This window comes from Pinus tabuliformis, chromosome 9 (assembly GCF_031772625.1).
Source record: "Pinus tabuliformis cultivar Carrire ecotype Pingquan chromosome 9, CPIR1, whole genome shotgun sequence".
Taxonomy (NCBI): domain Eukaryota; kingdom Viridiplantae; phylum Streptophyta; class Pinopsida; order Pinales; family Pinaceae; genus Pinus; species Pinus tabuliformis.
In genome coordinates this window covers 1,395,940,349-1,395,954,511 of record NC_142307.1, presented here as the reverse complement: position 1 = coordinate 1,395,954,511, position 14,163 = coordinate 1,395,940,349, and positions in this window count along the sequence as shown.

Below are 14,163 nucleotides of genomic sequence, written 5' to 3'. Positions count from 1 at the left end.
CAACATACCTGGGGATTTTGAACTGTACAAGGAGTGAACTGCTTCATGCACAACCAGGATACCATCCATTATTTGACGGCCTTCCAAAAAACCTGACTGCTCAGGCCCTATGATCTCGTTCAGGAGGGGCTTCAATCGTCAAACCAAGATACCTGAGATAATTTTATAGATCACGTTACATAGGGCAATGGGAAAGAATCCACTTGGGTCTAAGGCTGCACCTTTCTTTGAGATCAGTGTGAGAAATGTTGCATTAAGTCCCGAACAGATCTTCTGAGAGCAGCGTGACTCTTCTACCAACTCGTGAATTTCCAGCCCGAGGAAGTGCCATCTTGCTTTGAAGAATACAGAGGTGAACCCATCCAGGCTTAGAGCTTTTTTCAATGGGAGAGCCTGAACAACTTCCTCCACTTCTGCATATGAGACTGTTCGCATGAGGGCCTCATTCTGATCCTCCAAGATTAGATTCAGGATACACTACTTGATGTGATCAATGGCATCACTTCTATCTACATCTAGATCCATGAAAAATTGTTGGAAGTACCCAATCAGCTCATCCATTATCTCCTCATGTTGTACAATTTGCCTTCCATCAGGTCCATTGAGAGAAAATATCTGGTTAAATTGCCTGTGTTTTATCATGGTTCTATGGAAGAATTTTGTGTTGTGCTCCCCCTCTTTAAGCCATTAGACCCTGGATTTTTTCCTCCAAAGTATTTCCTCCTGTTTTCTTTGTTTCTCAAGGTCTTTTTGAACCACCCCCTCCTAGGTGGCCAAGTCCTCCGAGCATCCTTCCTGAATGATCCGTTGTTGGATTTCCCACATGTTTTTTTCCAACCTTGCTTTCTCCTGATGGATGTTGCCGAAGTCCTTGCGATTCCACTCCTTGATTTTCCCTTTTAGTTCCTTTAATTTGAGTTGGAAGGTTTCCATTAAGTTCCTACCCTTGACTTTGATTTATTTCCACTAGGCTTCCAGTTTGGCCAAGAATTTTGGCCTTTCCAGCTAGAAGGACTCAAACCGGAAGGGGTGATTTCTTGGGGCCATCCACAAATCGATCTCCAAACAGATGGGCCAGTGATCCGACCCCAAACATGGAAGGATCAAGGCTTGAAAAAAGAGATCCTGTTGAAGGATGTTATCATAAATAAGAAAGTGATCTAGGCGTGAAGCAATCTGATGCTTCCCTCCTCGCCAATTGTTCCATGTGTAGGAACCGTTCACAAAGTCTACATCCTCCACACCTAGATCATGGATTATCTCTTGGAAAGATAGGGAGATTGGGTCCAATCGTCTAACTCCTCCTTCCTTTTCTCCCATGCCCCTAGTCAAGTTGAAGTCCTCCACTATAATCTAGTTGGCGCAATCCAATAGGTCCTTTCGGTACCTTAGATTTGTTAAGAAACCCATATTTTTCACATGAAAAGTTAGGCCATAGACCCCAATAAGCCATATTTTTTTTGCAGATCCAATAAATTGAAACTCAGTTGAGAGGGTATTGTGGGAGGCTATCCAAGACTGGAAGAAAATGACTTTGGAATCCCAAAGGATTCCCAACCCACCTGCACAACCCCTTGCATCTAGTGCCATACATTCTATTGAGGGCCAACTTTTACGAGCTATTTTGTTAAGCTTGTCCCTGGTTACTTTTGTTTCCTAGAGAACTATGATGTCTGGTTTATCTTTCTGGATATGATCTTTCAAGTACCTCAACTTACCCTTGGAGTTGAGGCCTCTTATGTTCCAAGAGACTAACTTCATTGAGGAATGGACGGGGTAGAGCACTAGTAGTACTCTGTCAGGACATTGGCTTGTCCTGAGTTGACCAAGATCACCCCTGCTTCTCAGATAACCTCGCTGGTGGGTCACCGCCCTTTCTTCCTAGAGTTTAATCTTGGTTCCATCCTTCTGTTGGATGTATCACCCTCCCTGATTACAAGGGCCGATTGAGGGGGGGGATCTAGTTGAGATTGGTGCTCCTCCCAGCCCTTGTAGATTTGGTGAAATTGGTCCAGCTGGTCCTGGGGGATTTTAGCCAATCCATCCTTGGCCCAACTGCAAAGGTAGGCTACCATTACCCATTCATTAGAGTTGAGTTGTTCCAATTTTACATCATGTTCTAGGGCATGGCAAACTTGGGCGAGTACCTACTGTATTTCTTTGCTTGTTGGTTGTGCACCTGGGGAATTTCGTTTGCTTGGCTGCTTTTGCTTAGGGTTTTCTGGGCCAACCTCAACCTCCATTGCCACTTGGGGTGGAGGTTCTTCTACCTGTGTTTATGGATGAACTGTCATGCTTGGGTCAGCTAGAATGGAAAAATGGTTGCTGGAGGGACGACTAGGGGTCGACGAGGAAGGACCTGGAGTAGTCTCAGCATGGCCTGGAGGTGAATGGGAGGGAGGGGATTTGCTAGGAGGAGTACATTGCTTAGGGAGTTCCTGAAAGCCATCTAAGGAGGTAGTTTGGGGGGGGGGGGGGCAACGACCTAGGGTAAATCTCGAAAGAAGGTGTCCATACTCATGGCAAAATTGGCATATCAAGGAGACATGTTCATAGTACAAAGGTTGAGACCAAGTTTCATCCTACTACTCTATTTTGATAGACTTAGGCAAAGGTTTGGATATATTCATATACACACAAATGTGGGCATAAGAGGAGAATCTTCGACGCTGGGTGATCTCTGAAACTTGCAAAAATCCCTAATTGTGTTTCTGGTCGATTCCAAAATGTCCATTTCCTAGAAATCCTCAGGAAAACAATACAAACACACCCAAACGGGGGCTGCAAGGAACTATTCCTTCTCAAGGTTGTAGCAGTGTTCCCAATGGCACATAAGAGGCCAACACTTTTCATAAAATAAGGCCCATTGTCAAAAATGAACTTGCCATTCTCTAGGTATTCAATGACAACTGTGAAGAAGCCCTTGTCTTGGAGGCGGAGGTCAAACAGGGCTTTTGACTACCATTTTATTTGGATCCACCAAAGTATGTCTGCTTCTCGGGGCCAAATGCCCATGAATTTGAAAATTATGGCGTGATCTTGCATAAACTGTCCAGATTTCTCCAAGCAGTGGTTTGGGATTACTCTTGGATTTTTATTTTCCTTAAGGAGGCATCGCCCTTTCAGACACATTTTCCATTGGGCTCCCAGTGTCAGCGCTTTATATTTCTTTATTCGCAGGGTTCCCATGTTTGCTCCAGAGCTCGCGTTTGGGCATTGGCCATCAATTAGGATTTCTTTGAAGGAGGGAGTCGATCCCCCTCCCCCGGGAGGTCCTGACATGGGGGTGGATAGTCAGAGGGCTGCATTAGGGAGAACAACAAAGACGTGTTTGGAATGAAGACTGAGTAATGCAAAGCGCAAGTCACAGATCTGGGCCCTAGCACTGCGAAACCCTAGTGCATTGAAACCATAACTCTTTGCTCTTATGTCAAATAAACATTAAAAAAAATGATTACTTTGTATTATATAGGAGATATTTAATTCTTTCACTACTTAATATGGATTTGACACACAACATGGCATGTAAAAATAATATTATTGATAATACATTATGATTAATTCATATTATGTTCATTTTACACGTAACATTTTAAACAATAATATATTAATAGCAAAAAAAACATTTTACTATATAATTATGTGGATAAGCATGTCTATTTTGGAATACGACTTTAGAAATTTAATTTAATTATTATAAATTATTAGGTGGATTGTAGGATTTAACCTCCATATAATATTTTAGAATATTCTTAGTAGTATACACAAAAAAGGTTGATATTTATCTCCAAAGTAGTTATGCCTTTTTGACCTTTTTAATTACATTCTTATTCCATTAATAAGTTCTTTCTAATTCATCTTATGGTAGATATTTGCAATTATTTCAATATTTAATATGAATTTGATATCTAACATTTTAAAAAGTATTAATAATGAGAATATATATATGCACACACACACACACACACAAAACACGTGAAAATTAAAATTATTTTATAGTTAAAACATTTTATTAGTGTGTTTTTCAAGACCAACATAGATCCATACTAACCCAAGATCTACAAATAGTTGAGAGGAAACAAATCTCTACATATGCAAACATTTCCTCAAGTTTTGCTAGCATACTTGAAAAACTTGATCCCTCACCATGCTTAGTTGATTTGGAGTTAAAGATCGATCTATTATGGTCATAGTAGTATACACAAATCAAAGGTTGATGTTTATTTCACCTTTTTTCACTTATATATATATATATATATATATATATATATATATATATATATATATAAGTGTCATTTTAAGTGATTCATGATTTTTTTTGGGCACGTGGTGTAGAAATTTTGAATAATAAACACATATTCAATAGAGATTATCCCGATTATACACTATTGTGGAAAACATGCATAATACATAACCTCCTCTACGTTGATCATCAATTTACAGAAGCAAAAACAATAACATGCACACATAGAAGCATCAATCACACATATCAACACAGTATTTTCCCGAGGAAAGCATCTCTCTAAAAACCCCAACTATCTGTATATTATATTGATTGAGAACATGTAACAATACATAGTACAATACTCCTCACAAGTATCCGGCACTATCTCCACCTGTTACACACAATACAACTTAGATCTGATCTCCAAATCTCCTCCGATGCTTGCCTGCCTCCACTGCACAATCCTATAAGAGAATGAATGAGAATGGCTGACCCAAACTCCTATTTACCTTATGAAAATCACCCACACTATAAATCACGTGAGCACAAGGTATATTTCACTTGGTATTGGCCCACACTACGCAGAGATCATTGGCATAACTCAATCCCATGCATGTGCACAATCTCATGCACAACTGATAGCAATCTCAACCTCTAACACTTGTCTCCACTAAACTGTACAGGCACTGAGTTAACTAATGTATTCTTCAGTTGCATTATGAGTTAATAATTAGTGAATTAATTAATAACTAATTCACACAACTCATCACTTAGTCGATTGGCCAGTTAGACTAAATACAACAAGTTCAACTAAGTCAAACTGAACACAACTCCATTAACTGCTCATCCAACTCCACAGAACTCAACCACGTGAGTTCTAACAGATGTCCTGCATGCAATAGCTCAATTAACCCACAAAGAAAGCGTATTTCCTTCTGACAGCTGCATGTGCCACATCTGTAGCTCAAACTGAAGTGCTCCAAGAGGATAAGATAAAGTTTATAGTCCAAATATTATTATGAGACAATAATATTTGACTTTTCTATTTTTGACTAGCAGTCTAAAAATAGACTCTGATCACTCCTGCTGTGATCACTCTTGCTGTGATCCAAAAATAGACTTTGCGCCATAATTTGCCTGCGGGCCCACTTAGTGAAGGCGACTCCTTTCCACTAAGCTCCATCATCTTGTTGCATTCTCAACAAGCATTTCTTGTTGCACACTTTTCAACACTCCCTCTCAACAAGAAAGGCTTCCTCTCAAACCCGATCCTGAAACTCTGGAATGTTTTGCATGCAACACATCTGCTCGGTCCACTTTGCTCCAACAACACTTGGAACAAAAACACTCCCAACTGACCACTCTGTTGGGCTAGGAACATACTCTGATGCTGAAGCTCTACCTGCTGCTGACAAGTGCTCCCTCTCTGACATCTGCGCTACTACAACATCTCCATGCATCTCACACCATTGCACACCTCTCTGTGCCACCTAGCACTGTGCAAAACACTTGTGCCTCTCGCATTGCTACAACCTACATGCTATGTGTTTTCCTGGGATTCCCTACACTATCAGTCTCTTTGCCGCTCCATTCGCATCTGTCTCTACCCAATCAGTCAGTTCCTGCTACTCCACATCGGGGCTCCCGTAGCAAGGTCTCATCCAAGAGGTTGGGTACCTCAAGGATCTTGCCCCTCCTCCTTGGGACGATCAATCCACATCACCCCACCTCCTACCTGGAGGTATGGCTGCATGCGATCCCTCAGCCCACCTGGCTCGAAGTTTCCCCCTACTGGAGGTCTCTGCATGAGTAGATGTCTCTACTTGATCTCCTCTCAAATTCCCTTTTTGTGGCTACTCCACAACCTCCTGAAGCTGCTGCACCAATCGTGGCTCCTCCACAATCGTCTGAGACTTCTTTTGGCTCTGCATGTTGAGAGGTAATATACGCTCCCTCTCAACCACCAAGTCTCCATCAGTTGCCTCGCTACTCAAGGCTTTGCATGCATCTTGAACCTCAAGAGCATACATGTTCTTGACCCGTGAACCAATCTGCTTCACCTGCCTAGTGATGATGTGTCTAAGGAAAACTTTTCCCTTACTGAAGACTACATCATAGCCTCTATCTTCCAACACCGCGATCGACACCAAGTTTCTCTTCAGTCCTGGTACATACTTGACATCGTTCAAGGTAAGGCGAGCTCCATGCTCCCTCTGAAAAATAACCATGCCCACACCTGAGACACTATACTTCTCATCATTACCCATCCCTATGAGTATCTGGAGATCTTTCTCCTCCAAAGTACTGAAAAAACTTTTGTCATTGGTCACGTGGAAAGAAGCTCCACTGTCAAGAAACCAACCACTTCCCACCATGGATGAAACCATGCATGCGAAGAATGTGAAGTCCAACTCAAACTGTGAAACAAGTGAGGCTGCCTCACCTTCAGATCCTGCCACGGATCCCTTCTTGGACTTCTTGTTTGGGCAATTAGTAACATAATGGACCAACTCATGACAAGGAAAGCATCACACCTTCGACTTGTCAACCTTCTTCCCATCATTGGAAGAACTGGATTCGGAAAGAGAAACCTTCCCCTTTCCCTTCTTCACCTTACTCGCTAAGGCACAATTCTCCTCATCATGCATAGATGAAGAACTGTCTCTGGTGCGCCGTCTAATCTCCTCTTGCACAAGATCTAACCAAAGTCTCTCCCATCCTGGAAATTTCTCCCTTCCATTCATCGAGTCCTGGTAGCTATGCCATCTCTTAGGAAGGCCAAGGAGTGCTAGACTCACCATATCCTCATCCTCAATAGTTACCCCCAAACTTCCCAGCTCATCCCGGCATTGGGTGAACTTCGTGAGATACTGGGGCATACTGTCTCCATTCTCACACCTAATGTTTCTGATTAGACAATCCAATGTATTAGGCATACTTTGGATTTCTTCCTCCAAAGTATTTCCTCCTGTTTTCTTTGTTTCCCAAGGTCTTTTTGAAGCACCCCCTCCTAGGTGCCCAAGTCCTCCGAGCATCCTTCCTGAATGATCCGATGTTGGATTTCCCACATGTTTTTTTCCAACCTTGCTTTCTCCTGATGGATGTTGCCGAAGTCCTTGCATTTCCACTCCTTGATTTTCCCTTTTAGTTCTTTTAATTTGAGTTGGAAGGTTTCCATTAAGTTCCTACCCTTGACTTTGATTTATTTCCATTAGGCTTCCAATTTGGCCAATAATTTTGGCCTTTCCATCTAGAAGGACTCAAACCGGAAGGGGTGATTTCTTGGGGCCATCCACAAATCGATCTCCAAACAGATGGGCTAGTGATCCGACCCCAAACATGGAAGGATCAAGGCTTTAAAAAAGAGATCCTGTTGACGGATGTTATCATAAATAAGAAAGAGATCTAGGGGTGAAGCAATTTGATGCTTCCCTCCTCGCCAATTGTTCCATGTGTAAGAACCGTTCACAAAGTCTACACCCTCCACACCTAGATCATGGATCATCTCTTGGAAATATAGGGAGATTGGGTCCAATCGTCTAACTCCTCCTTCCTTTTCTCCCATGCCCCTAGTCAAGTTGAAGTCCTCCACTATAATCTAGTTGGCGCAATCCAATAGGTCCTTTCGGTACCTTAGATTTGTTAAGAAACCCATATTTTTCACATGAAAAGTTAGGCCATAGACCCCAATAAGCCATATTTTTTTTGCAGATCCAATGCATTGAAACTCACTTGAGAGGGTATTGTGGGAGGCTATCCAAGACTGGAAGGAAATGACTTTGGAATCCCAAAGGATTCCCAACCCACCTACACAACCCCTTGCATCTAGTGCCATACATTCTATTGAGGGCCAACTTTTACGAGCTATTTTGTTAAGCTTGTCCCTGGTTACTTTTGTTTCCTAGAGAACTATGATGTCTGGTTTATCTTTCTGGATATGATCTTTCAAGTACCTCAACTTACCCTTGGAGTTGAGGCCTCTTATGTTCCAAGAGACTAACTTCATTGAGGAATGGACGGGGTAGAGCACTAGTAGTACTCTGTCTGGACATTGGATTGTCCTGAGCTGACCAAGATCTCCCCTGCTTCTCAGATAACCTCGTTGGTGGGTCACTGCCGTTTCTTCCTAGAGTTTAATCTTGGTTCCATCCTTCTGTTGGATGTATCACCCTCCCTGATTACAAGGGCCGATTGAGGGGGAGGATCTAGTTGAGATTGGTGCTCCTCCCAGCCCTTGTAGATTTGGTGAAATTGGTGCAGCTGGTCCTGGGGGATTTTAGCCAATCCATCCTTGGCCCAACTCCAAATGTAGGCTACCATTACCCATTCATTAGAGTTGAGTTGTTCCAATTTGACATCATGTTCTAGGGCATGGCAAATTTTGGCGAGTACCTAATGTATTTCTTTGCTTGTTGGTTGTGCACCTGGGGAATTTCGTTTTCTTGGATGCTTTTGCTTAGGGTTTTATGGGCCAACCTCAAATTCCATTGCCACTTGGGGTGGAGATTCTTCTACCTGTGTTTATGGATGAACTGTCATGCTTGGGTCAACTAGAATGGAAAAATGGTTGTTGGAGGGATGACTAGGGGTCGAAGAGTAAGGACCTGGAGCAGTCTCAACAAGGCCTGGAGGTGAATGGGAGGGAGGGGATTTACTAGGAGGAGTACATTGCTTAGGGAGTTCCTGAAAGCCATCTAAGGAGGTAGTTTGGGGGGGGGGGGGCAACGACCTAGGGTAAATCTCGAAAGAAGGTGTCCATACTCATGGCAAAATTGGCATATCAAGGAGACATGTTCATAGTACAAAGGTTGAGACCAAGTTTCATCCTACTACTCTATTTTGATAGACTTAGGCAAAGGTTTGGATATATTCATATACACACAAATGTGGGCATAAGAGGAGAATCTTCGACGCTGGGTGATCTCTGAAACTTGCAAAAATCCCTAATTGTGTTTCTGGTCGATTCCAAAATGTCCATTTCCTAGAAATCCTCAGGAAAACAATACAAACACACCCAAACGGGGGCTGCAAGGAACTATTCCTTCTCAAGGTTGTAGCAGTGTTCCCAATGGCACATAAGAGGCCAACACTTTTCATAAAATAAGGCCCATTGTCAAAAATGAACTTGCCATTCTCTAGGTATTCAATGACAACTGTGAAGAAGCCCTTGTCTTGGAGGCGGAGGTCAAACAGGGCTTTTGACTACCATTTTATTTGGATCCACCAAAGTATGTCTGCTTCTCGGGGCCAAATGCCCATGAATTTGAAAATTATGGCGTGATCTTGCATAAACTGTCCAGATTTCTCCAAGCAGTGGTTTGGGATTACTCTTGGATTTTTATTTTCCTTAAGGAGGCATCGCCCTTTCAGACACATTTTCCATTGGGCTCCCAGTGTCAGCGCTTTATATTTCTTTATTCGCAGGGTTCCCATGTTTGCTCCAGAGCTCGCGTTTGGGCATTGGCCATCAATTAGGATTTCTTTGAAGGAGGGAGTCGATCCCCCTCCCCCGGGAGGTCCTGACATGGGGGTGGATAGTCAGAGGGCTGCATTAGGGAGAACAACAAAGACGTGTTTGGAATGAAGACTGAGTAATGCAAAGCGCAAGTCACAGATCTGGGCCCTAGCACTGCGAAACCCTAGTGCATTGAAACCATAACTCTTTGCTCTTATGTCAAATAAACATTAAAAAAAATGATTACTTTGTATTATATAGGAGATATTTAATTCTTTCACTACTTAATATGGATTTGACACACAACATGGCATGTAAAAATAATATTATTGATAATACATTATGATTAATTCATATTATGTTCATTTTACACGTAACATTTTAAACAATAATATATTAATAGCAAAAAAAACATTTTACTATATAATTATGTGGATAAGCATGTCTATTTTGGAATACGACTTTAGAAATTTAATTTAATTATTATAAATTATTAGGTGGATTGTAGGATTTAACCTCCATATAATATTTTAGAATATTCTTAGTAGTATACACAAAAAAGGTTGATATTTATCTCCAAAGTAGTTATGCCTTTTTGACCTTTTTAATTACATTCTTATTCCATTAATAAGTTCTTTCTAATTCATCTTATGGTAGATATTTGCAATTATTTCAATATTTAATATGAATTTGATATCTAACATTTTAAAAAGTATTAATAATGAGAATATATATATGCACACACACACACACACACAAAACACGTGAAAATTAAAATTATTTTATAGTTAAAACATTTTATTAGTGTGTTTTTCAAGACCAACATAGATCCATACTAACCCAAGATCTACAAATAGTTGAGAGGAAACAAATCTCTACATATGCAAACATTTCCTCAAGTTTTGCTAGCATACTTGAAAAACTTGATCCCTCACCATGCTTAGTTGATTTGGAGTTAAAGATCGATCTATTATGGTCATAGTAGTATACACAAATCAAAGGTTGATGTTTATTTCACCTTTTTTCACTTATATATATATATATATATATATATATATATATATATATATATATATATATATAAGTGTCATTTTAAGTGATTCATGATTTTTTTTGGGCACGTGGTGTAGAAATTTTGAATAATAAACACATATTCAATAGAGATTATCCCGATTATACACTATTGTGGAAAACATGCATAATACATAACCTCCTCTACGTTGATCATCAATTTACAGAAGCAAAAACAATAACATGCACACATAGAAGCATCAATCACACATATCAACACAGTATTTTCCCGAGGAAAGCATCTCTCTAAAAACCCCAACTATCTGTATATTATATTGATTGAGAACATGTAACAATACATAGTACAATACTCCTCACAAGTATCCGGCACTATCTCCACCTGTTACACACAATACAACTTAGATCTGATCTCCAAATCTCCTCCGATGCTTGCCTGCCTCCACTGCACAATCCTATAAGAGAATGAATGAGAATGGCTGACCCAAACTCCTATTTACCTTATGAAAATCACCCACACTATAAATCACGTGAGCACAAGGTATATTTCACTTGGTATTGGCCCACACTACGCAGAGATCATTGGCATAACTCAATCCCATGCATGTGCACAATCTCATGCACAACTGATAGCAATCTCAACCTCTAACACTTGTCTCCACTAAACTGTACAGGCACTGAGTTAACTAATGTATTCTTCAGTTGCATTATGAGTTAATAATTAGTGAATTAATTAATAACTAATTCACACAACTCATCACTTAGTCGATTGGCCAGTTAGACTAAATACAACAAGTTCAACTAAGTCAAACTGAACACAACTCCATTAACTGCTCATCCAACTCCACAGAACTCAACCACGTGAGTTCTAACAGATGTCCTGCATGCAATAGCTCAATTAACCCACAAAGAAAGCGTATTTCCTTCTGACAGCTGCATGTGCCACATCTGTAGCTCAAACTGAAGTGCTCCAAGAGGATAAGATAAAGTTTATAGTCCAAATATTATTATGAGACAATAATATTTGACTTTTCTATTTTTGACTAGCAGTCTAAAAAAAGACTCTGATCACTCCTGCTGTGATCACTCTTGCTGTGATCCAAAAATAGACTTTGCGCCATAATTTGCCTGCGGGCCCACTTAGTGAAGGCGACTCCTTTCCACTAAGCTTCATCATCTTGTTGCATTCTCAACAAGCATTTCTTGTTGCACACTTTTCAACACTCCCTCTCAACAAGAAAGGCTTCCTCTCAAACCCGATCCTGAAACTCTGGAATGTTTTGCATGCAACACATCTGCTCGGTCCACTTTGCTCCAACAACACTTGGAACAAAAACACTCCCAACTGACCACTCTGTTGGGCTAGGAACATACTCTGATGCTGAAGCTCTACCTGCTGCTGACAAGTGCTCCCTCTCTGACATCTGCGCTACTACAACGTCTCCATGCATCTCACACCATTGCACACCTCTCTGTGCCACCTAGAACTGTGCAAAACACTTGTGCCTCTCGCATTGCTACAACCTACATGCTATGTGTTTTCCTGGGATTCCCTACACTATCAGTCTCTTTGCCGCTCCATTCGCATCTGTCTCTACCCAATCAGTCAGTTCCTGCTACTCCACATCGGGGCTCCCGTAGCAAGGTCTTATCCAAGAGGTTGGGTACCTCAAGGATCTTGCCCCTCCTCCTTGGGACGATCAATCCACATCACCCCACCTCCTACCTGGAGGTATGGCTGCATGCGATCCCTCAGCCCACCTGGCTCGAAGTTTCCCACTACTGGAGGTCTCTGCATGAGTAGATGTCTCTACTTGATCTCCTCTCAAATTCCCTTTTTGTGGCTACTCCACAACCTCCTGAAGCTGCTGCACCAATCGTGGCTCCTCCACAATCGTCTGAGACTTCTTTTGGCTCTGCATGTTGAGAGGTAATATACGCTCCCTCTCAACCACCAAGTCTCCATCAGTTGCCTCGCTACTCAAGGCTTTGCATGCATCTTGAACCTCAAGAGCATACATGTTCTTGACCCGTGAACCAATCTGCTTCACCTGCCTAGTGATGATGTGTCTAAGGAAAACTTTTCCCTTACTGAAGACTACATCATAGCCTCTATCTTCCAACACCGCGATCGACACCAAGTTTCTCTTCAGTCCTGGTACATACTTGACATCGTTCAAGGTAAGGCGAGCTCCATGCTCCCTCTGAAAAATAACCATGCCCACACCTGAGACACTATACTTCTCATCATTACCCATCCCTATGAGTATCTGGAGATCTTTCTCCTCCAAAGTACTGAAAAAACTTTTGTCATTGGTCACGTGGAAAGAAGCTCCACTGTCAAGAAACCAACCACTTCCCACCATGGATGAAACCATGCATGCGAAGAATGTGAAGTCCAACTCAAACTGTGAAACAAGTGAGGCTGCCTCACCTTCAGATCCTGCCACGGATCCCTTCTTGGACTTCTTGTTTGGGCAATTAGTAACATAATGGACCAACTCATGACAAGGAAAGCATCACACCTTCGACTTGTCAACCTTCTTCCCATCATTGGAAGAACTGGATTCGGAAAGAGAAACCTTCCCCTTTCCCTTCTTCACCTTACTCGCTAAGGCACAATTCTCCTCATCATGCATAGATGAAGAACTGTCTCTGGTGCGCCGTCTAATCTCCTCTTGCACAAGATCTAACCAAAGTCTCTCCCATCCTGGAAATTTCTCCCTTCCATTCATCGAGTCCTGGTAGCTATGCCAACTCTTAGGAAGGCCAAGGAGTGCTAGACTCACCATATCCTCATCCTCAATAGTTACCCCCAAACTTCCCAGCTCATCCCGGCATTGGGTGAACTTCGTGAGATACTGGGGCATACTGTCTCCATTCTCACACCTAATGTTTCTGAGTTTATCCTTGAGCGCCATTCCACCAGCTCAAAACTCAACCGCTTCTGATCTAAGATTCGTGAGAACAAAGTATTTCTCATACAGAGATCGACTGTATGGGAATTCACCGGATATCTCACCTTCCAAAATAAGGATGAATCCAGAGGCTACCTGGCTCAATTATAGACTCTGCCTGAAGAAATAAAATGTAAACACCTTCTGAATAATAGATCTGATGATCAATACAACTCTGATATCATGTAGAACTTCTTCTACAGATCAGCTTGCTCTGATACCATGTAGAAATTTTGAATAATAAACACATATTCAATAGAGATTATCCCGATTATACACTATTGTGGAAAACATGCATAATACATAACCTCCTCTATGTTGATCATCAATTTACAGAAGCAGAAACAATAACATGCGCACATAGAAGCATCAATCACACATATCAACACAATATTTTCGTGGGGAAAGAATCTCGCTAAAAACCCCAACTATCTGTATATTATATTGATTGAGAACATGTAACAATACATAGTACAATACTCCTCACAAGTATCCGG